Genomic DNA, 23,638 nt, shown 5'->3' with positions numbered 1-23,638 from the left:
TAGCTCAATCCCCTTTGGGAACCGACGTGGATCGTATTCGAATCAGCGTCGTTAAACAACTCTTAAGGTCATTTGGGGGCTTCCTGTTCAAACATGGGTCGTATTCGAACCTAAGAGAACATAGCTGTCGGTACCCTCTTGATCGGCAACGCCAAACCCACTAGGGGATGTATGATCGCATTCGAATCTTAGCTTAACCCCTTTGGGACGGGTCTCTGGTCGTATTCGAACCGGAAGCCCCTAAGTTTTGATCTTCTGATTTGCAACAAGTTCTTCTGGTCATATCAACAGTGTGCAAGGGCGGTTCTTACTCCGCCGACTTAACTTTGATTCACAATGTTAATAACACACAATAAGAATTATCAATACTGGTAAACCGGAGTTGAGATATCAACCTTATTATTCGGGTTACATAAACCGGAAGTATACTTGAAGGCTTGTAAGTATGCTATTATGGTTACTTCGAGGATATAATTGAGGGCCAGTCTTTTATGATTTTGATTCATATTCCGGGTTATATATAAAGTATATGACTCTCAGTATGGTAAGCCGCCTAGAGATTTGTGATTTGTTTTCTTATGCAGGACAATTAAAGACAGCTCTTTCAGCTTCAGGAAAGTAAATGATTAAACATAACCCGGAGGAATATAACGAAGCAGCTTCAATGGAGTTAAGCATTCAACACGTGCACGATGGCACGACAAAGTTAAGTGTTTGTCCTACTCTATTACAAGACTCCCAGAGTCCAAAAGATGAGGCATTGTTTTTAAGGCATGTCTATAAGCTGCCTAAAAGATCAAGGAGCTTGTTGGGTCGAAGCTTCCGGCTCATCCCTCTCCGCTCCTCCGGCTGTTCCCATGACCTGGAAGGTTGATGATTTCCAGTCAATGCCGCTCAAAGCCTCAAATTGAGCCTCATCATCAATTAACCCGGCTGGGTCAACTTCTGGGGCAAAGGTGTGCTTACGAGTCGGCGGAATCAGGCTGATTGCTTCATAGCGTGGAGTTGGGATCCTCTGATTCTCCGCGTCATAACCCGGCTGATACTTGGTAAGATCTGTATCATTCCCAATCAAGGTAGCCACTGGGCGCACGCTCTTCACACAGGCGGCGAAGTCTTTCTGGTCAAAAGGAGTACCGTCTTCCTTCAGACTGGGGTATCCAAGAGCAATGTCGGCCGGGTCTAGCTCCGGGAGAAAAGCCTTGGCCCGGCTCAGCGCAGCTATAGCTCCGGCTCTTGCAGAGGCCCGTCTTAGCTCTTGGAAGCGCTGAGGAAGAACAGCAAGCCGCCTGAGGACATCCGGCAGGTGAGTCGGAACCTCGTTGGACAGAGCCACAACGGCTAACGCACGTTGTGACCCGGTGTAGAGTTGCTCCACCAAGGTGTACACGGCCTTCAGCTTGGTCAGAACATTCTGATTAAGGTTGGAACTTCTGGGACCTGTTTAACAAAGTCAGGTAAGCCAATGGCAATAGTGGGACTTATGAGACATAAAGAATGTAAACTTGTGAAAAGCTTGCAGAATGACTTACCGAAGATTGCGGAGACCATCTGGGACACATGGCGTTTTAAGCCGGCAAGTTCGGCGGTTCTCTCAGTCAGAGCAGCCTCCGCCTGTTCGGCCCGGCTGAGCAAGGCCGTCTTCTCCTCGGCCCAAGTCTTTCTTTCTGTTTCAAATTTCTTCTTCAGTTTTTCTTGTGCAGCAACACTGAACTCAAACTTGGCATTGGCCTTCCGGGTCTCAGTTTCCTGAGTCTTCAGGCGGTTCTTTAGCTCGGAGATTTCAGATTCAAATTTCTTGCAGGCAGCCTGTACAAATTCCGGGTTACAATTTGAGTAGTTATCATACAACATTAAAGTCCCAAGCACTTTGCAAGCAAAGACACTTGGCACTTGGGGGCTAATGTATGTTGAAAGATTCTATTTACAATTGCCGGTTCATGAAGGTAAGCCGGAAGTTAAGTCTACAACATATTCTATCATAAGTAGTAGACTTGGGGGCTAGCATGGTAAGGATGGCTATGGAGTAAGCAAGAGAGTTGTACCTCAGATTTTTGCTGTATCTGCTTTACCATGTCAATCTCCAGGTCCCGGCTGTTGTGCACTTGACCAATGTAACCAGAAACAATGTCTCCAATGCTCAAGTTAGCATAGTCAGTGATCTCCAGTCTGGCCCTGCGGCGCTCCAGCAGTTCTTCTTTGGCAGAGCATTTGGCCAGCACAGTGGGTCTCCCCGGCTCGACAAACTCTGTCCGGGTGATTACAACGTCCGGGTCATCGGCCGGCTGAGCTGGGCTGGGGATCTCCGGGTTAGTAGAAGCCTCTATGACTGGCTCGTCAGTTGGAGCGGCGGTTTCAGGAGCTGAGGCGGATGGCGGCTCATGAGCAGAAGCCTCCGGTTCAGTCAGGACCGGCTCTTCCACCGGTTTGTTTTTCTTCGCTCTCTTGCTGAGCTTTGCTTGAGCACTGAAAGGACAAAGGTTAGTACAAAAGCATGAGTAAGATAAGCATAACATAAGCTAATCATCATTACCCGGGTGCGGTCTTGAAAGCCGGCAGGTTGGATTGCATAGAGTCCCCGGAGGAAGGTGAAGTTTCCTGATAGTTTGAATCAGAAGAGTTGAGCGGTTGACGAGTAACGCCCGCCAAAGGATGAAAAGGATATAAGTTGGAGATAACCTCGGTCCGGCGCTTCCTTGATGCTTCAGGTAAGCCGGAGGAGAGGTCTGCGTCCTTGTTGGTCCGGGTGTGCCTCCGGCTCTCATGAGTCTGTTGCTTCAAAAGAAATTGAGGATCTTGATAAGCTAAAGGATGTGAAAATCTTACTTTCCGGGTTACTCTTCGGACTTTCGGCCTTGGCAAGGGCTCCGAGTCGGAGGAAAGTATAGTTACCTCTTCAGTCACCAGGTTACTCGCTCCGGTGTCCTCCTGCTGATAATCAGTGTCGATAAGGCGGATAAGAACAAACAAGAAACAAAAGAAGAGCGTAAAGAATCAAGGGTTACCTCTGACTCAGAGCTATCATCTAACTGAAGCAGCTCTGAGGCGCTAGGCTTACTCCCCTTCTTGCGGGGAGCGGTTCTCCTGGCGGCTTTCTTAGCCTTCCTGGCTTTTTTAGCCGCCTCATGATCATATTTGACCTTCCAGAACTTATCATTAGCTTGAAAAATACAACAAAGATTTCTTAAGTTTCAGATGAAAACTATTAAAAGGGAAAACAAGGTGTTCAGGTCAGTGGCTTACCGCCGGAGCCGGGTTAGCTTGGCAGAAGGGGCTTAAGCCGATCCTCCCGCAGTCTGCTAAGCTCTCGTTCAAAAGGGACTTGGTCGTGTCGTCAACAACGTCCCCAGGTAGGTCGTTGGGGCTGTGCCGCAGAGGATCATCCTTCCGGCCCGTGTAATCACACATTAAGCCGGGGCGGCGGCTCAAGGGGATCACCCGCCAAGAAATCTAGACCTGGACCAGATCAACGCCGTTGAGGCCATTTCCCAGGAGAGCCTTAATCTTGTTGATGGTGGGGATCAGGGGTTGATGCTCAGCTTGAGATAGTTTGTCTGGCAGGGGGTGATTTGGCTCCAGACGCAAGGCATGAAAGCCGGGCAGAGGGTTCTCATCAGCCGGAGGAGTATCCTGGCAGTAGAACCATGTCTGGTTCCAGTCCTTTGGGTGGCTTGGCGGCTCAGCATAAGGAAAGAGGCAATCTCTCCGTCGTTGAATGGAGATTCCGCCAAGTTCCAAGCTACGCCCGTTGGCACACTCATTCTGGCGGTTCAGATAAAACAGCTCCCTAAAGAGCAGTAGGCTGGGCTCTTCTCCAAGATATACTTCGCAGAATACTTGAAAGTTGCAAATATTTGACACGGAATTGGGTCCTATGTCTTGCGGCCGCAGGTCGAAGAAGTTCAGAACATCTCTAAAGAATTTTGAGCCGGGAGGTGCGAAGCCCCGGCTCATGTGATCAGAAAATATCACAACCTCTCCGTCTCTTGGTTGAGGTCTTTCTTCGGACGGGTCAGGGGCACAATAGGACATGACCTCCTTTTTTGGCAGGTAACCCGTCTTCACGAAATCAGCTAAGGTCTCATCAGTAACGTTGGATCTCATCCAGTTGCACGTGATGGGTGCCTTGGGAGCCTTGGGCGGCATTGTGGAAGATGAAAGCCTATGACAAAAAGAAATGTCCGGTTCAACTATAAGCCGGAAGAAGTTTACAGTTCAGCATTCAAGATGGCGGCTTATGAAGGGGCCTAATGACATATGGTTAATTGTGTCGGGTTATCTAAGCCGCTGTGGGCATCGTGAGTAATTCAAGTTTTTTAAAACTCTATCATAAATGAGCCGGAAATTTCACAGTGCATGGCCTCTTTAAGCCGGATATATGAGCCGCCATAGCTCACAGATGCAATTTTTGACTAAGTGTGGCACAAACAAGTTTCACAGATTGCAGTAATTATTCTGGATCAAACGATCGACTATAAAGAAAAAATTTCTAGACCTAGAAGCTGACACAGATGAAGTTCATAGGCTCGAACGGGGCCTCTGTGCAATGGAAAGGGATCTATGTGCATTCGGAAACGGGTGCGAAACAGTTACCGCAGCAGTTTTATACTGTCTAAAGATCAGGAAAAAGTGTTAAAGGTGGAATCTATCAAGTGTTCGTGACGAACGGCGATGAACACCGACAAACTCTAAGATCACTAATGCGGATCTGAGGAACAGGGAGGGAAAAACTTACAGATGCAGAGTTACTGCAGAGATCCGTCGCGTTTTTCTGGTCAAGTCAGGTTGATGCAGCGGCCGGAGTCAGTGAAGACGAGGAGATCCGCGGCGACGGCGGTGGAGCTCGAGCGGCAGTACAGTAGCGAGAGGAGGAAGATGACGAAGACATAAGCGTCGGGCCTATTTATAAGGCACGGCTGATGAATGAACGAGCCGGACACTGTTATGAGCCGGTCGGGACTCTGAGAGCCGCTGGGCGTCGACCTCTGTATATAAAGGGACGACCCGACGGCGGTTTAGGGACAAGTAAGACCAAATCGATAACCAGGCAGGACGGTTTAGCTCTTGGTCGTCGAAACCCTAATCAATACCACCTCAACTGGACGTAGGCTTTTACCTTCACCGTAAGGGGCCGAACCAGTATAACCCTCGTGTTCCTTGTCCCGTTTAACCCCTTTAAGCTTCCTAGCTGCGATGGCTCCACGACTAAGTCCTTGCATGAGGACATCTGACGTGACAATTCCATGACAAATCCCATATACAATTCCCTTTGTCAATCGGTACGTTACTTGCCCGAGATTCGATCGTCGGTATCCCAATACCTTGTTCAATCTCGTTACCGGCAAGTCACTTTACTCGTATCGTAATGCATGATCCCGTGACCAAACACTTGGTCACATTGAGCTCATTATGATGATGCATTACTGAGTGGGCCCAGAGATACCTCTCCGTCATACGGAGTGACAAATCCCAGTCTCGATTCGTGCCAACCCAACAGACACTTTCGGAGATACCCATAGTGCACCTTTATAGCCACCCAGTTACGTTGTGACGTTTGGCACACCCAAAGCACTCCTATGGTATCCGGGAGTTGCACAATCTCATGGTCTAAGAAAATGATACTTGACATTTGGAAAAGCTCTAGCAAACGAACTACACGATCTTGTGCTATGCTTAGGATTGGGTCTTGTCCATCACATCGTTCTCCTAATGATGTGATCCCGTTATCAGTGACATCCAATGCCCATAGTCAGGAAACCATGACTATCTGTTGATCAACGAGCTAGTCAACTAGAGGCTCACTAGGGACATGTTGTGGTCTATGTATTCACACATGTATTACGATTTCCGGATAACACAATTATAGCATGAACAATAGACAATTATCATGAACAAGGAAATATAATAATAACCATTTTATTATTGCCTCTAGGGCATATTTCCAACAAATATAACATCATAGAACAACAAAAATTATAGATCCGTTTGAGGTCTATCAGCCGCTAGTTGCGAAACACCCCAATATCAATTGAACAGATGGAGTAGCCTTTTTGTTGAGGTGTGTTATACAATACTTGAAAGAAACGCAGTGATATCAATTGACCATGGAAAGATATAGAAATATGCTTTCCAAATTGTTCTAGCAATAACCCAAGTTTACACCTTCGCACTAGTCTCATCACAGGCACACACCTCACGGGCCCACCAACCAGAAATCCATCCGAAAATTTGTGGCGCCGAGCAACGCCGTGCACAAACACAATCCATCCAAAAACCATTTGGTCCTACCTCCCATCCACCTACCCAAGATGAACGTCCTCCTCGCATCGCCGCACCCCGCCTCACCATAAAAAATGAAACACACCTCCCACGCCATGTCATGTATCCGCGCAACCCTTTTTCCCATTCCCCGCCACCCATCTCTCACTCGATGCCCCGCACCCCGCATCACACGGATCGCAGCCGCGCTCCTAGTCCCAAACCGCACAGCTATAAAGCCACCTCGCCCCACATGACACAACCATCAACATTAGACCTAACTATTTTCTCCCCCGCCCACCGCCGCCACCACTCTCGAGACCTAATTATCTTCTCCTCCAACCTCAACCACCAATATTCTCTAGATCTAACCATCTTCTCCTCCACCCTTCACCGCCACCACCACTCTTTAGACCTAACAATCTTCTCCTCCACCCTTCGCCGCCACCACCACTCTTTAGACCAAACAATCTTCTCCTCCACCGCAACCACGAACATTCTCTAGATCTAACTATCTTCTCCTCCACCCACTTCTGCCACCGCCACTCTCTTGATATGTTTGCCCTCATAATTATGATCCATCATCTATGTTTTCCTCTTAGTTCAGATCTGTGGTATTCCAAGGCACCTACGCGCTACACCATTCGCGTATTGCCGACGAACCACAGTCGCTGCCCAACTATTAGGCCATGCTCCATTTACATCTCGAACTAAGACGACGAGATCCAAAGTGAAAGGTAAGGAAAATTAATTTATTCACTAGGAGCAAAAAAGGTTTCTACTCATACCCTTTTTTATAGGGAGCAAATTAGAACTAAATGCATGTTACCCAGGATTCTGCGGAAATCTCATTATTCAAGTGCAGTAAGCGCGTTAAGATGCCACGTTTGAAACGGAGAAGACGAGGTCTAAAATCCAAGGTAAGGAAAAGTAATTTACTCATTAGGAGCATAAAAGGTTTGTCTTGATACCATATTTGTTTTTTCTAGGGAGCATATTAGAACTAAATGCCTATTTTCGAGGCTTCTGTGAAAATCTCATTGTTCAAGTGCAATAAGTGCGTTAAGATGCCACTTTTGGAACGGAGAACACGAGGTCTAAAATAAAACATAGAAAAAGTAATTTATTCACTAGGAGCATAAAGGTTTCTGTTGATATCATTTTTGTTTTTCCTAGGGAGCATACTAGAACTAAATGCCTATTTTCCAGGCTTCTACGAAAATCTTATTGTTCAAGTGCACTAAGTGCGTTAAGACTCCACTTTTGGAACGGAGAAGACGGATCTAAAATCAAAGGTTAGGAAAAGTAATTTATTCAGTACGAGCATAAAAGGTTTCTGTTGATATCATTTTCGTCGTTTCTAGGGAGCGTATTAGAACTAAATTCCTATTTTATAGGTTCCGTGAAAATATCATTGTTCAAGTGTAGTAAGTCCATTATGATGCCACTTTTGGAGCGGAGAAGAAGAAATCTAGAATCAAAGGTAAAGAAAAATAATTTGTTCATTAGGTGCATAAAAGGTTTCTGTTGATATCATTTTTGTTTTTCCTAGGGAGAATATTAGAACTAAATGCCTATTTTCCAGGCTTCTGCGAAAATCTCATTATTGTTCAAGTACAGTAAGTGTGTTAAGATACCACTTTTGGAACGGAGAAGAAGAGGTCTAAATTCAAAGGTAAGGAAAAGTAATTTATTCAGTAGGAGCATAAAGGTTTTTTGTTGATACCATTTTTGCTTTTTCTAGGGAGCATATAAGAACTAAATCCCTATTTTACAGGCTTTCGTGAAAATCGCATTGTTCAAGTGTAGTAAGTGCTTTGAGATGCCACTTTTGGAACGGAGAATACGATGTCTAAAGTCAAAGGTAAGGGAAAGCAATTTATTTAGTAGGAGCATAAAAGTTTTATGTTGATACCATATTTGTTTTTTTCTAAGGATCGTATTAGAACTAAATGCCTATTTTCCAGGCTTCTGTGAAAATCTTATTGTTCAAGTGCAGTAAGTGTGTTAAGATATTCGACTAGAATTATACCAAGGTGATCTTTTGAATTATGTGTCTATGCTGATGAATTTCTATGAAGTATCCAATCAAGGGCACATCTATCCAACACAACAACCACCTCACTTGGGATTCACTGAAAAATTCAGGCTATTGTTACTAGCTTCTAATTCAGATTGTTATTATTTTTTGACTGTAAACTGTAGGGAACCCCCCCCCCCCACAACACTTTAACTTTATTGCCAAAAAGAGTTACAAATTACATGGATTACAAGAGGTAATCAAAGTGGTAAAGTAAAAAACTAGAGAACTGAAAAACTAGTGAACTACAAGACAATACCTTAAGGAGGCAGAAAAGAAATCCATCTCAATAACTCATCTCTAAAGACATGTTTGATTCTATGCTGCATGAGAGTAATATCATGGATGAAAGCACTTCTCCATTTATTAAAGCTAGGCCTTTCATGACTGAACACCTTAGCATTGTTGACTATCCAGATGTTCCAGTAGGAAATAAAAACCACCTCAGTGAAGAAAGGTTTTGCAAAATCTCGTTTAGCTTGCAGCACAATGTTGCTCATATCATCTCCTTGTGGCCAACAGATTTGAAGATAATTCCAGACTCTCACACTAAAATTATAGTGGAAGATAAGATGGCCTCTGGTTTCCCTTGTCAGCAGAGGACAAAGAACACAATTAACCCCATCATCCATATGCCAATGCCTCATATCCATATCTTTAGTGATAAGCCTGTCCATGATCAACATCGAAGCAAACACTTTTATTTTCATTGTGCATGATGATTTCTAGATCCATAGCAGTAGAGGATTAAATGACAAGGTAGAATGCATGAAGGAATAGAATATCTTAGGTTTAAAAGCATTGCATGTCCCCTGCCAGTACCATATATCATTTGCATCCAAATCTCTGTTGTGAGTGGTTATCATTGCCTGAATTGCCATATATTCATGATATGCCTGTTCAGACAAAGGTAAATGAAACATCTCTGAGATATCATGTGCTTGAAAGGCTTCAGCTACAGTTATCCATGGATCTTACACATAAGAAAATTGCCTTGGAAACCTTGATTGCAAGGTTGTCACAGAATCACCAAGCTTCCATCTGTCAGAACAAAACAGAACTGAATCTCCGGAGTTAATTTGCACCCCAGTTGTGTTTCTGAAATGATCCAGCATTTTGCATATATCTTTCCACCAAAAAGATCCACAACTGGCAGTACCCTCTGGTACCCTCCCATGATAATATGTATTCCAAACAAGAGATACCCATGGCAGATCCATCTTGCTCAAAAACTTATGCATATGCTTGAGCAACAGAGCAATATTCTAGACCCCCAAGTTCAAAATCCCTAACCCCCCCTTGCTTTTAGGCCTACAGATCAGGTCCCATGCTGCTAAAGATGGAGAGGGCTCATCTCTATGCTTTCTCCATAGACATTGTCTCTGGATTCTCTCCAGTTGTTAAAATTCTAGGGGGGACTAACAAACTGCCAAGATGGAATATGGGCATAGAGGACAAAGCGTAGTTTAGAAACTGCAATCTTTCACCCTGATTGAGGAAGGAGGAACTTGCTGTCCTTCTTTCCAAGCAATCCACCAATGGTATGAAGTCAATCATCTTTGGCCTAGTTACTAGGAATTTTTTTATGCAATCGTCATGATTTACCTGCCATTTTGTTGTTAAGCACTTATTTGCTAAGAATTTAATGACTTACCAAACATAATATGTTTTTATTATGATAAGTTAATAAAACATGAGACAATTGATTCTATTTTATGGATGATGGATAGGAGAAAAATCAGAGATGGGAGGAAAAAATCAAAGAGGAGAAGGAAAGAGTGGGACGTATATAAGGAAAGTTGAACGAAAAAGAGGTGAAATGAGAACCTTACGTTCTTTTTAAGTAAGTAGAGAAGATAGATATTTTATTGTTAAGTACTTATTTGCTAAGAATTTAATGGCTTACCAAACAGAATATGTTTTTCTTATGGTAAGTTAATAAAACATGGAACAATTGATTCTATTTTTAGGGAGAATTGATAGGATAAAAATCACAAATGGGAGGGAAAAATCAAAGAGGAGAAGAAAAGAGTGAGATGTATATAAAAAAATTGGATGAAAAAGAGGTGAAATGAAAATCTTACGTTCTTTTGAAGTAGTTGAGATATACCAATATAAAAGACCCAAAAGGACGTATCAAATCAATCTTGACCATCAAACCAGTTCAATCAACGACCTAGATTGCCCCAAGGATCCGGCTTGCTTGCTCCCTCCCCATGCTCCCATCCGTGCTCCCACCTCATCCTACGGCTGTCTTTTTTCCTTTTTCCTTTCTAATCTAATCATCTCCCCCCTGATTTTAAGGGGGTGAGGCCGGGCCTTATTTTGTTCCAATCAAATCAAGCCACGTATGCGGGAGCATGGATGGGCGCACGCGCGGGGAGCAGGCAAGTCTCGTCCTTGCCCCAATGGTGAGCGTTTGACGTGTTCAACGCCCAATTAATATTATACCAAGTATCAACATGAGGGCTAGTCATACAATTAATGCGTATATAATATCCTACCTAATATATGCGGGCAATTAATATTCTGCCTAATTTCAAAGCAATCACGATTTCATGAATATTTGCTGATGTAAATATTAAAAGTGTATTATTATTATTATGGTAAAGAAGAATGAAACATTTTTTTAAATATCAGTACAGACACAAGCGCTCATATACACGCGCATACACTCACCCCTATGAGCGCACACACGCACATCCTACCCCTATGAGCAGCTTGAGAGACTGAGCTGGCATATCATCTTGAGATTTACGAAGTCATCGTAGGCTCCTAGTCGTCGATGCGAACGTCTTCTCCGACTGAAAGCGCATCGCCGGAAATCCTAAAATAAATTCAGGAATAATGCGAGCACCAAGACTTGTACCTTGATGGGCTGGAGATACCAATGTACCTCTAATCATCCAACCACATGTTGGTTCACAAAGAATGAAATGTTTTTTAACATCAACACAAGCGCTCATATATACGCTCATACACTTACCTCTATGAATGCATACATGCACACCCTATCCTTTTGAGCACCTCTGAGAGACTAAGCCGGCATATCATCTTGAGATTTTACGAAGTCATCATAGACGCCTCGTAGTCGACGGGAACGTCTCCTCATATTGAACACGTATCGCCGAAAATCCTGAAGCGAGCATTAGGACTTGAACCCTGATGGGCTAGGGATACCACTGTCCACCTAACCATCCAACCACAGGTTGGTTCGCGAATAATGATATGTTGTTGTCCAACAAAATTTGTTTCGCGAACCAATGTGTGGTTGGATAATTAGGAGAACAATAATATCCTCTGTCCAACAGAGTTCAAGTCTCAGACTTGAGAGTGGTGCTTTCATTTTCATGGATTTATTCCAAACCTTCCGGTGATTTGCGTTAGGTGGAAGGTGACGTTCCCGATAATTAGGTGCTCATACGAGTAAGTTGTGCATGCGTGTTTTGATAAGGATGAATCTACCTCCACCGTTCCTAAATATAAGTCTTTTTAGAGATTTTAAATTGACTACCACATATGGATATATATAAACATATTTTAGAATATAGATTCACTCATTTTGCTTCGTATATACGTATACATGAGAAAAACAAAATTTGTTGCCCACCCACCCACTCACCCACTAGTGTGAATGTCCAGCGATTGAAACGCGTCGTCTCGTCAGTTTCCAGAAACGGCATACAGTCATAGTCTTTTCCATCTCTCCCCAAAAACCCGAGTTCCCTCCTCGCCCTCGCCGCCTCCTCCCTCCTCTCTGCCACCCGCTGATCATAAAAGCAAAAGCCAGAGCGCAGCAGAGACCACGACGCGCAGCGCAGCAAAAGAGGAGGCGGGGCGCGAGATCGGGCTCATCGCCGTCAAACCCCGGCTACTCCGTCGACGACGCCCCCAGCGCCTCGGAGGCAGGTCGAGGTGCTGCGCGGCGCGGCGGCGGCCTGCTGCGAACCCCTCCTTGTTCTCGCGCCGGAGGGGACAAAAATGGTAAGTAATTGAAATTCCTCACGATCTTCTGTTCTGGAATGAAGCCGGCGAGAGGGAAATAGGCAGTGGGCTGTGACCCGCGATGCTGTTCAGGGCTTTCTGCCGAGGAAGAATCCCCCTTTCTCCGCTTTAGGTTTTGTCTGATTTTGGGAGTTGGGTAGCGTCATGTTGGATTTCTAAAGGCGTTGAAGCTGATTCGAAGGAATTGCTAAAACTCCTGCTGGAACCAAGTTTGTTATGTTGTTGAAACCCTGCTGAATTTCCAAGTTCTGTATGTGTGGAGAAACCCTGATGAATTTCCAAGTTATTATAACTATGTTTGAAAAACATAATGTCGCTCTGTTAGTAAGCTGTGCGGGTGTGCAGTGAGCCCACCTAGGTTCAAGTCTCGGACTCAAGTTGTTTCTTCTATAAAAATATGTCGCCAAGGTGAGTAGTATATTCTACTGTAAATTAGTTTTATTTTCAGGCAGTGGATTAGCCTTTTTCTTCAGCGTAATATGGATGAGAAAATTTCACCTGCGGTTCCTAAACTTGTGCTGGAACCCACTTTAGTACTTGTATATACATCAAAATACCCGAAATATGGTCGCTAAACTTGTTAAAGGACGGTCCCATGTACGATTTTGTGTACCTTTTTTGTTGACTGGCATATGGTTGACTGGTCAATCGCCACGCGGCGATGACTGTGCACAACGTGGCATCGCATTTTGCAAAAAATCCCTGCACACAAAGGCCCACCTGTCAGCTGGCTGCTGGAGTGGGACAAATAAAAGGGTGTCCTCGGCTCTAGCACACTGCGGTGTGGTCGCGGTGCGGAGCCCGCACGCGTGTGAGTCGCCGACGGCGAGCCTGTGGGGGTCGAGGTCGCACTATGGGAGCACGCCCGCGCCCGAGCTGGAGCAGAGCACCAAGCAGACACCATGCCGCACGCTTGGGAGCCCCCCGCGGCGAGTGACGAGAACAGAGGCGTTGGCGAAGGCTGCATGCACGGCGCTACCACGCGGCCCCAGCAACGGCCGTGGAGGAGGAGCCGGTCTCGAGCGGGCAGGTGAAGCTGTGGCCGAGACGAGGGAGCCGAACGCGCCCTGGAGCAGGTCGGACCCCCTCCGTGGAGTTTGCGTGCTCGGCGATGTGAATGCGCACGGACGGGGAATTCAGTCGAGAACCTAGCGTGCATGTAGGACGAGGCAAGTGGAGGAGGAGCTGCGGATACCTTTGATCTTGAAGAGCTTGCAGCGGATGTGGTGCATGCAGCCGACGCAGTGGAGGCCGGCGGTGAGCACCACCGTGACGATCACCGGCTGCCATGAACCAAATCGAACGATTAGTCGAGCAGAGCAATCTCATCAGCAAAACACTGCAACAGATGGGAGCGGGACATGATGCGAGTAGACTGAAGAGAATAGATAGGATTCAAGGACAAAACATGGCTGGCTTCTTGTTGTCCTTGCCGTCCTTGCCCTTCCCGACATTGCCGCCGCACTTGTCGTCCTGCTCCTTCTCCTCCTCCTTTCTTGTCCGGCACCTGCTTGCCCTCGCCGTCGGCGCACTTGTTCTTGTCCCCACCACCGCCACCCTTGTTGTCTTTGCCGCCGACGAGCTAGACCTTCTTCCTGGTCTTCGAGGCGACGCGGTCCCTAAGCTTCTTGGCGTCGAAGCGGCCGACGATAGTCATGGATCCCTTGTCCGCCTCCACGGCCACGCCCTCCACCCCTGCATGTCGACACGCACACTCACGGAGCCAATCATCGTCAGAAAATTAAGGGAGAAAGCATGCACATGCACACGCAGAGAGAACCGAACCGAACCAACAGGGGACGGCGGCGTGTGCGGCGTCCGGTGTACGGTATTGTGTCGGTGTCACAGGGAGGAGCGCCCATAGTCAGGCCCCGAGATGTAGCCATATCGCCGAAACTCGTTAACAAATCTCGATGTCGTGTTGGTGTGATTGCTTGGTCCTTGATAACGCCTCAGTTTTATTCTAACAAGTGGTATCAAAGCTAGGTGTGAGGCGTTCGTCTAGAGGAGGAGATTCGATGTCATGATTATTGTCGACGTGGTCGCAGCGGACGGAAGTGATCTAAAGACGTCGTCAGTGCAGCGTACAGCGGAAATCCTCGATACGTTCGACTTCCGTCGAGATCGGATCGGTAGCGTACGGGCGGCGGCAAAGGGAGCACCTATTGGATGCTCTTTGCATCAAAACTGGCGTTGCCACGCACAAGGAAGTAGCCTGACTGGGCCGGCCCATTGCGCTGTACCGTTTGTAAGGAAAAGAAAGCAAAAGGAGAGGCATGCGCGATGGCAGGGCTCGAACAAGCGACCAACGACTTACGAACGCGTGCTCCCAGCCACTCCAACTGACAAGCATTGCTTGCAATAGAACATCGCGCATCTGAAATAACTTAGCACACCCGTACAACCGAACATGTCTACTTATTGAATCAGAATTAGTTACTGTAGAGGGGAACATCTTAAAAAAGTGCACATTTTTTCTGAAGGTGTATATTTTGAAAAAGTGCGAACATTTTTTGAATTTCTGAACAAATTTTCGTAGACGGGAACATTTTTTTGCATATACGAACAAAAAATTTGAAATCACGGAAAATGTTTTTGAAAAACGTGAACCATTCTTTGAATTAATGAACAAATTATGAAATTCTGAACAAAATTTTAAACGCATTTTCTCTTCAATTTTTAAACAAAGACTTAAAAAATGGAACATTTCATGAAATTACAAAAAATGGAAATCTTGAACACTTTTTGAATTTTTGAACAAAAAGTTGAAAATGGAACTTCATGGAATATCTAACAAAAAATTGAAACCACGAACATTTTCAAAAATTCCTGAACAAGTTTTCAAACGCGCACATTTCTAAAATTTCAGACAAAATTTTGCAACCGCAAACAATTTTTTGCAATTCCAGAAGTTTTTTTGAAATATGATCATTTTCTAAATTTGTGAATAAATTTTGGAATACATGAACATTTTTCGAAAGTACTGTACATTTTTTGAACTTCATGAAATATCTAACAAAAAATTGAAACGACGAACATTTTTAAAAATTCCTGAACAAATTTTCAAACACGAACATATTTGAAATTTTGGACCAAATTTTGCAACCGCAAACATTTTTTACAGTTCCAGAAGTTTTTTTGAAATATGAACATTTTGTTAATTTCTGAACAAATTTTGAAATACATGAACATGTTTTGAAAGTCATGTACATTTTTTGAATTTGTGAATATATTTTAAAAGGTGAACATTTTTCAAAATCTAAAAAAATTAAATTATAAAAACAAATATGAACTTGAAAAAGAAAAAAATGGAAGAAATGAAAAATAAACAAAAATAAGAAAGAAACAACAAAAGGAAAAGAAAAGAAAGAAGAATAAACAGAAAAACTAAAAAGAAAAAAGAAAGATAAAAAAGAAACAAAAAACCGGTTCGGTGAACCTTCTAGAAGGTTCCCAAAACCAGAAAAAGCGGCTGGGAAACTCTAGAATGTTCCCAAAACTGGAATCGCGGCAACGCTTTAATGGGCCGGCCCAAGTCATCGCTCGAACACCAGGTCTCTGTGCGAAAAGTCGACACTTTGACGCAACGTGCGTCCAATAGGGAATTCCGGCGGCAGACCCAGTACAGGCGGCTGGCGTGCGTAGCTTGGCAGGCCACGCGGAGGTCAGACAGGGCGCTAGTGCAGGGCAGGCAACGCCCATGTTTGGCTGGCGCTGTAGAGCAGCGGTCCGGGCAAGCAGCCCATCTGGCAAGCTGGCCCAGGTGGGGCTAGCCGCACCACACTAGTGGAAAAATGGCTAGCCACAAGTTCCGTTTGTGGCACGCCATTTCTCATCAACACGAGCACTATTTTTTCCAAATAGTGCTGGCGCATGCCAAATTGGTACACCAGCTATAAGCTGCTATTGCTGACGCTGGCAATACATCCTGCGCCACTACTATGTGGGCCCAGTTGTCGTGACCAGTTGCAGCATATTGCTGTCGTTTGATTTATAAACACGCCCTAGATACTTTACATTGTGGTGTCGTGTCTTTGCCCGGAACGCCAACACTAAGTTGTGCCTATATATATATATGTGTGTTGGCCCTTCTTATCACATTCACTTCCATTCTCTACAAAATTCTACTCCCTCTTAGTTAGCTGCTTTGGTAACAATGGACCCACCGGAGCTTGCCGAATCGGCACGAGCCGCCAGTTCGAGCCCACGTCAGCGTGGCTCACAAGTTTGGGACTCCGCCGCCTTGGCTGAGCTCTCATCTCGCCCGGTTGGCCATGACATGCGCTCTCCACGGCCAATGCAGCCAGCCCTGTCTGGCGAACTATCCCGCTGCAGCGGGACGTCCCTTCGACGATTCGGCAGCTATGCCACCGGCGCCGAAGCTGCCAGGAATCGAGCGAGGGCACCTGTGTTGCTTTTTAGCGGTTGTGGACGACCTGCTGATAAGCATATGTCGCACACACAAAGTAATACAGAGCAAGAGTTCTACAACTGCGGTAATCGTGGAAAGGTACGTAATATGACAGAAAATACCTCGATATTCTGCTAATTTGCACAATTCGCAATCATTAATATATGTGTGTGTATATTGTGATCCATAGGTGTTAGGGACAAAATATTGCTACACATGGATATGGGTTGATCTCGTGCAGAAGTACGTGAGCGAGTTGTTCTAGTACTCCATTGGTGAACTAAGGCAACAGTTAGATGAGATGCAGCTGAAGACTAATGTGATGCGCGGCCAAATCCAAAAATTCAAGATGCTTCAGTATTCCCTTTTAGGTGGTGTTATGCTTGGCCTCGTTCTCCCTGCTAGATCGGTGCCAGCTTTTTTTCTCATGGGAATCATTACACTGATGATGTTCTTAGTCTAGATCAAGAGTGTGTAGTACTAGAAGTTATATATATGTGTTATTATTTTAATCCTTCAACTATTATGTATCTATGCTAGATTAATGAGAACGATCGATGTTGGAAAATAAAACAATAAAATAATAAACAATAGGAAAATAAAATAATTAGTAAAAATAATTAGTAAAAATAACAATATAATAAACAATAGGAAAATAAAACAATAAAACAATAGACTAAACATCTATATTAATAAACTAAACAATAAGATAGCAATGGTGTTGGCCGCGTAGGCCAACGCCAGCAATTACCCCGCCGCCCCTCGCAGGAGATATTGATTAAATTAAGTCCCCCAACCCACAACCGGCGATCCCCATTAAATAGCCGCCCCCTCCCCGGTCGCCCTTGCCTCCGCTGCTTCCACCGCCTTCGCCTCCACCACTGAAGTCCCCGTCGCATCTGCCTCCACCGCCGAAGCCCCCGTCGCCGTCGCCCCCGCCTCCACCGCCGAAGTCCCCGCCCCCGTCGTCGTCGCCTCCGCATCCACCCCGGCCACCGCCCCCGTCCCTGCCGCCGTCGCCTCCGCATCCACCCCTGCCACCGCCCCCGGCCCCGTCGCCCGCAACGCCTCCTCGCTGTCTACCACCGCGGCGGGTGAGTTCTACTTAGTGTAGTGTAATAGTAGTGTAGAAAAAAATAGAATTTTGTGTATACGAGTAGTGTAAAATTTTAGCATAGTTGTAGACTATGATTTTAGGTAGTGTAATTTTATTAAATTTCTAGTAGTGTACTTGTGGTGAAATAATATAGTGTAGTTGTAGACTATGATTTTAGATAGTATAATTTTATTAAATTTCTAGTAGTGTACTTGTGGTGAAATAATGTAGTGTACTTGTAGACTATGATTTTAGATAGTGTAATTTTATTGTATTTCTAGTAGTGTACTTGTGGTGAAAGAATGTATAGTGTGTAGTTGTAGACTATTGTATTTCTCGTTAATATGCCCATTTTTACTAACTTGTTTAGTTATATATGTATATGCATCATCACAGATGGCCTTGAAGTTTCGTGGTGTGCGACACAAGGGAAATAAGTACTATGCCACCATTAGGAAGGACAATGTCGTCCATGAACTTGGCCATTGGGACACCCCGGAGTTAGCGGCGCGCGCTTATGATGCCATGGCAGTAGAGTTCTTTTAGGAAGGGGAATCTGAACTTCCCTGAGTGTCGTGAGTTCGCGCTGTTCCTCGCGCCCGAGGACATGAGGATATGCACTAGGGTTGAGGATAAGGAGAGTAAAGAGGCCAAGATGCAGTTCTTCGACCCATTGGTGAGCGAGCTTGCGAGAGATGACAAACTCGTGGAGGCCAACAAGATGATGTTACTTCAGTATGCAGCCAGGAAGAGCGCAAAGGAGGATCAAATGGACTGGGATGCCTTGGAGCGTGAGGAGGAGGGTCAACAGGGGTGTCGTCGTAGGTCGACTAGGCACGACCATGAGGCCGGTCCCTCTGGCCACTAGCTTAGCGCGCTACCTATTTCATATGAACTGTTTAACTTTATGCATGTTTTATGTTTGAACTACGCATGGTTTGTAGAACTGTTTTATTACAATTACGTACGTATGTGTTAATAACTAGTGGGCGGATAGCGCTAGTTCGTACTAACTGCTTATTATGTTGCATTATATTTATGTGCATCTTATGTATGCTTATTTTTCTCAACTTCATGCATGAAAGCAGTAAATGGATGCCCCATGTGAGACCTATGGTTCGGTGAGATGCCAAAGGGATAAGAAGTTCTTCATAGATCTGCCGAACGACTTCCTCACTAGGATGGTATGTTTTAGTTTGAACATGTTTTGATTGAGTTTCATGCATGACAAGACAATTGTGTAACTAGCTAGCTACTTCTTTCTTTCAATTTTGCTAAGGTCATCCCTTGCGGGGCAAGGCGTGACTTCTTAGAGAACTTTAAAGTTCTAGTTGATGCCACCATCACATTTCAGTGCACCCTCATGAAGATGCTGACGACCCAAAAATTCAATTGTCTTGTCACCAACGATGCAAACCACACCTACTTCGGTTGCCCTGGTTGGAAAGCCCTTGCAGATGCTTACGAGATGGAAGATGGGGAGAGAGCCACGTTCTACCTCAACTACGATCGTGACGAGATCATGGTCTACAACAAGCCTGCTGACAGCGATGATGGTGCACTTACTCCGGACTATGACCCTGACTCCGCCCGCCGAAAAGTCGTAGTAAGCTAGTTGGCTTGCATGGAAGATATATATCATGTTATTATCACCTCTATTTATTTGAACTTGTACATTCATATGTGTGCTACTTTGCCTACTTTGTTGAACTATATCAACAAGTGCATTGTTGAACTTAAATGCTGTCATTGGGACTATTTATATATAGTTGATTTAGTGACTATTCTGAAACTAGATTATGCTATCATTGTGGCTGAAATCACTGATGTAGAGCTTTTATTTCAAATTTGAAAATAAAAATACTAGCGTCGGTAAAACATGGAACGTCATAATTGATGACTAATATTGCTGGCGTGGAAAACAGGCCACGCCATTACCGTCCAAAATACTGATGCCGTAGGTGCCAACGCCAGCGCTAAATTTTAACACTGGCGCCATATTGGTGGAGTCGGGTGTCCACGCCACCAAGGCTGTTTTTGGCACGCCATAGCTAGGCTTTTCTCCGCTAGTGCCAGGCCGAAGCGCGAGGTAGGGTTGTACGTACGAAGTGAGATTTGTTTGGAAGAAAAAAAGAGGACCAAGTCGTTGTCGGTGTCAAAACTGGCAGATCTCGGGTAGGGGGTCCCGAACTGTGCGTCTAAGGATCATAGGTAACACGAGGCAGGGGACACGTTGTTTACCCAGGTTCGGGCCCTCTTAATAGAGGTAATACCCTACTTCCTACTTGATTGACTTTGATGTGTATAGGGGTTACAGGAGTTGATCTACCCCGAGATCGTAATGGCTAAACCCTAGATGTCTAGCCTGTATGATTATGATTGGCTCTAAGGACTAAACCCCCCGGTTTATATAGACACCGGAGGGGGCTAGGGTTGTACAGAGTCGGTTTACATAGAAAGGAATCTTCATATCCGAACGCCAAGCTTGCCTTCCACGTCAAGGAGAGTCCCATCCGGACTCAGGGGGAAGCCTTCTATTCCGTATCTTCCCGGCCCACCAGTCCGACCCATGTCACATAGCCCGAACACCCGAGGACCTCATAATCCATGACTCCCTTAGTAGCCCCTGAACCAGGCTTCAATGATGATGTGTCCGACGCGCAGATCGTCTTCGGCATTACAAGGCGGGTTCCTCCTCCGAACACTTCAAAGTAGTTTGACCAAAAGAACTATATCCGACTCTGTACAATAGTCACAACCCTGAATCACAAGGGCAAAATACTTAAACAAAAATGGGTCATGTCTTCTGACAGCTTTTTCGGTGAGACATTATGTCTGGCCACTTCATTATTTCGAATCGTTTTTCAACCTCCCGTTTCGCATTTCGAGACGCAACTTCCAGTGACACGTCTTGTCAAGGCAGATATCGTGTCCCCTTATTGCGGGATTTTCATCAATGAGGGCTTGGGTAATCCAACCGTGCCATCCACCCGACCCCTTGGGAATAGGAAAATTTTAAGGCTTGCGCGAGGTCGCTTGATATTCGTCGCCTTTATAAAGGGATAAGGACCCGTATTTTACCCCACGCCTTCTCCCTCCTTAGTCCTCCCATCTTTGAGCTCCAGCGCCCAAGTCTCAATCTTTCTCCATTGCCACCACGTTCTCCGACCATGTCCGAATTCGGCTCTCAGGGCAAGTGGGTGGCCTCTTCCGTGACGAAGAAGGATATCCAGGGACTCCGGGAGGCGAGGTACTTAACCGCGGAAATCGACACAGGATCCCGGCTAAGGGGCAAGTCATCCCTACTCTAGAGCCTGGCGAGAGGGTCATGTTCATCCCTCACTTCCTCCGTGGGTTAGGGTTTCCCCTTCACCCCTTTGTTCATGGCCTCATGTTCTATTATGGGCCAGATTTTCACGATCTAGCCCCGAACTCCTTCCTCCACATCTCGGCGTTCATCGTCATGTGCAAGGCATTTCTCCGCATCCCCCCACACTTCGGCCTATGGCTCAAGGTCTTCAACGTGAAGCCGAAGGTGGTCGATAGGGAGCACGCGGATTGCGGCGGGGCCATGGTGAGCAAGCTTCCTCATGCTATCTAGCCTAAAAGGGCCTTTGTGGACGCCGTCAAGACATAGCAGCAGGAGTGGTTCTATATCACTGAACCCCGTGGTACCAAGTGGGCGGCCACTCCTGCATTCAGATCCGGACCCCCTCTACGACTCGCGTCATGGACCAACAAGGGTCCAGACTGGGGATCGACCGATGAGGTGCTGATGCTGCAAAAGTGCATCAAAAGTATCATAGAGAAGAACACCTGCCTCACTGATGTGGTTCAGGTGATGCTCATCCGCCGAACTCTTCCCTGCCAGCGACGGCCTCTCCGTTTGTGGGAGTTTAATCCGGAAGGACCGCGAACTCTGCAATGATTCTTCGGCATGACGCACAAAGAGATCTGGAAATTGCTCTTTAAATCTCAAAAGTCATGGCCGGAGACGTCCGAAGACATTGGCCTTGACTGCAACCACCCCCTCGATAAGGGCTAAGCTTCCGCCTATAGCTTGGTTCGTTAATCCAAGGGGATACACTAACAATTCCACCCTTTAAACAGGTATGGACAAAGAAGGCGGAGCGGATCAAGTGTTCGGCCCCCCTTCCCAAAGACTTAGCCGATCCTCTCCTAATGAGGATGCTGGTCCCGGCGCCATACCAAGTGCCGGTAAAGAAGGACAAGAAGAAGAAGAACAAGGAGGCAGAAAGTGGCCTCCACCACGAAGGCACCTCGGACGCTATGTCCGGAGGGACCGAGGCTCCCTCCTCTCACGAGGGAGATGAAAACGAGGACGAGGAGGAGGAGGAAGAAGACAACCCTCCTCTCAAAGGGAAAAAGAGGGCGGCCTCCGTAGACCCGGAGGCTTGGGCACCCAAGAGGGGAAAGTTATCCCTTTCGGATGACTCGGATTCGAGCGCCGAGGATATGCCCAAGCCCCGCCCCCGGACCAAGCCCCTTGCCGAATCGTAAGTACCTGAGGATGCTCTACATACATCCACTCCTTTACGAATTGTGGGAATAACATTAAATCATGTGTTTCAGTCCGGCCCGCGATCTCCCTCAACAATCCTCCTCGTCAGGGGATTTGCTGCCAGAGATGATGGAGAGCGAGACGCCTCCACAAGTTTCCTCGCCCCTTAGGGCGTATGACATCGAGGTGTCATCCCAGAGGATTTCTCCAGATCGTTGAGAGGTGCAGGGGACCAACAATACGGCGCTAGAGGGTAATACCTCGGCCGTTGGGGACACGGGGGGCGCGACCCCCGTGAAGACCGGGGATGGGGGTCCTGGGTTGTTCGGCCCCCAGCCGAATACCGCTCCGGAGATGGATCCGGAGTCGGATGAGCGGCCCCCTTCAAGGGAGGGGGGAGCGCCTATTCCTACGGCAACCTCCATGAATCCGGAGGCGCTGGACACTCTGATGGATGTACTGCAAAGTGTGTCCGTCTTGGAGGAGCACCGTACCTTGATGGGTACGGTGGTTGAGAAGATTCAGTATGCTAAAAGTGGGCTGAATGAAGCCTTCACGAGCCTACTAACAGGCTTCGAGGTATGCGATGTAATGTCTTTAGCCGCTTTCCATATGAACAATACGCCTGTATATAGATAGTAGCCCCTGAGACTCTGGTCGGCCCATGAAGAAGGGCGAACCGAGGATCTATAGATATCCGTAGGAAGTAACATACTTATTTGATTGAAAAAACAGGCTTCACTATTAGTGGCAACTGCCCAGGCCACGGAGGTTTCCTAACTAAAGCAGGCCGATGAGGACATTGTCCTCATTAACAAGCGGCTTGACGAGGCGCAAGGTATGTTTTGAACATACCGTTTGTGCCTATATGAATGTGCGAACACTAGGTTGAAACTTAGACACTGTTATGTGCATAATTGCAGATGGCGCTGCCGAGGTCGAGACCCTCACGGGTGAACTTGCCCGGGCCGAGGAGCAGGCCAGGGTGAGCAATGCGGCCGCTGATAAGGCGGCTGCAGATTTGAAGGCCGAATAGGCCACACAGCGCCAGTTCGAGGAGCAGATATCTGCAGTAGAGCAAGAGCTCAAGGACGCCGCCCGCAAGTGCGAGTCCCTCGAGAAGGAGAATAAAGACAATGCAGCCGAACTCGCCAAAGCCCTTTAGGAGGCCAAAGACGCGTGGTCCGAATCCAGAGCGGCTCGCGAGGAGATCCGGCAGGCCGGACAGATAGCGGCTGGTAAGCCCTTTCTTTTACAGACTAAGTT

At 46.3% G+C, this 23,638-nt stretch overlaps 1 long non-coding RNA gene across 2 annotated transcripts; it reads left to right on the top strand.

Annotated features, from left to right (window-relative positions):
• Nucleotides 1–6,534: 6,534 nt before the first annotated feature.
• LOC123168698 (uncharacterized) lies at nucleotides 6,535–19,623 on the top strand. 2 transcript variants are annotated; one of them, XR_006484472.1, is made up of 8 exons: nucleotides 6,535–6,995; nucleotides 7,092–7,178; nucleotides 7,468–7,553; nucleotides 7,656–7,741; nucleotides 7,844–7,933; nucleotides 8,036–8,122; nucleotides 18,939–19,034; nucleotides 19,205–19,623. It is a non-coding gene; the product is annotated as an uncharacterized lncRNA (long non-coding RNA). The 2 variants fall into 2 exon arrangements; XR_006484473.1 differs by lacking the exons at nucleotides 18,939–19,034; nucleotides 19,205–19,623 and adding an exon at nucleotides 10,069–10,678.
• The last annotated feature ends 4,015 nt before the right edge of the window (nucleotides 19,624–23,638 follow it).

Source organism: Triticum aestivum, chromosome 7D (assembly GCF_018294505.1).
Source record: "Triticum aestivum cultivar Chinese Spring chromosome 7D, IWGSC CS RefSeq v2.1, whole genome shotgun sequence".
In the NCBI taxonomy this organism is placed as follows: Eukaryota; Viridiplantae; Streptophyta; class Magnoliopsida; order Poales; family Poaceae; genus Triticum; species Triticum aestivum.
The sequence above is the reverse complement of the archived record's forward strand: the minus strand, read 5'-3'. Positions and strand labels throughout refer to the sequence as shown.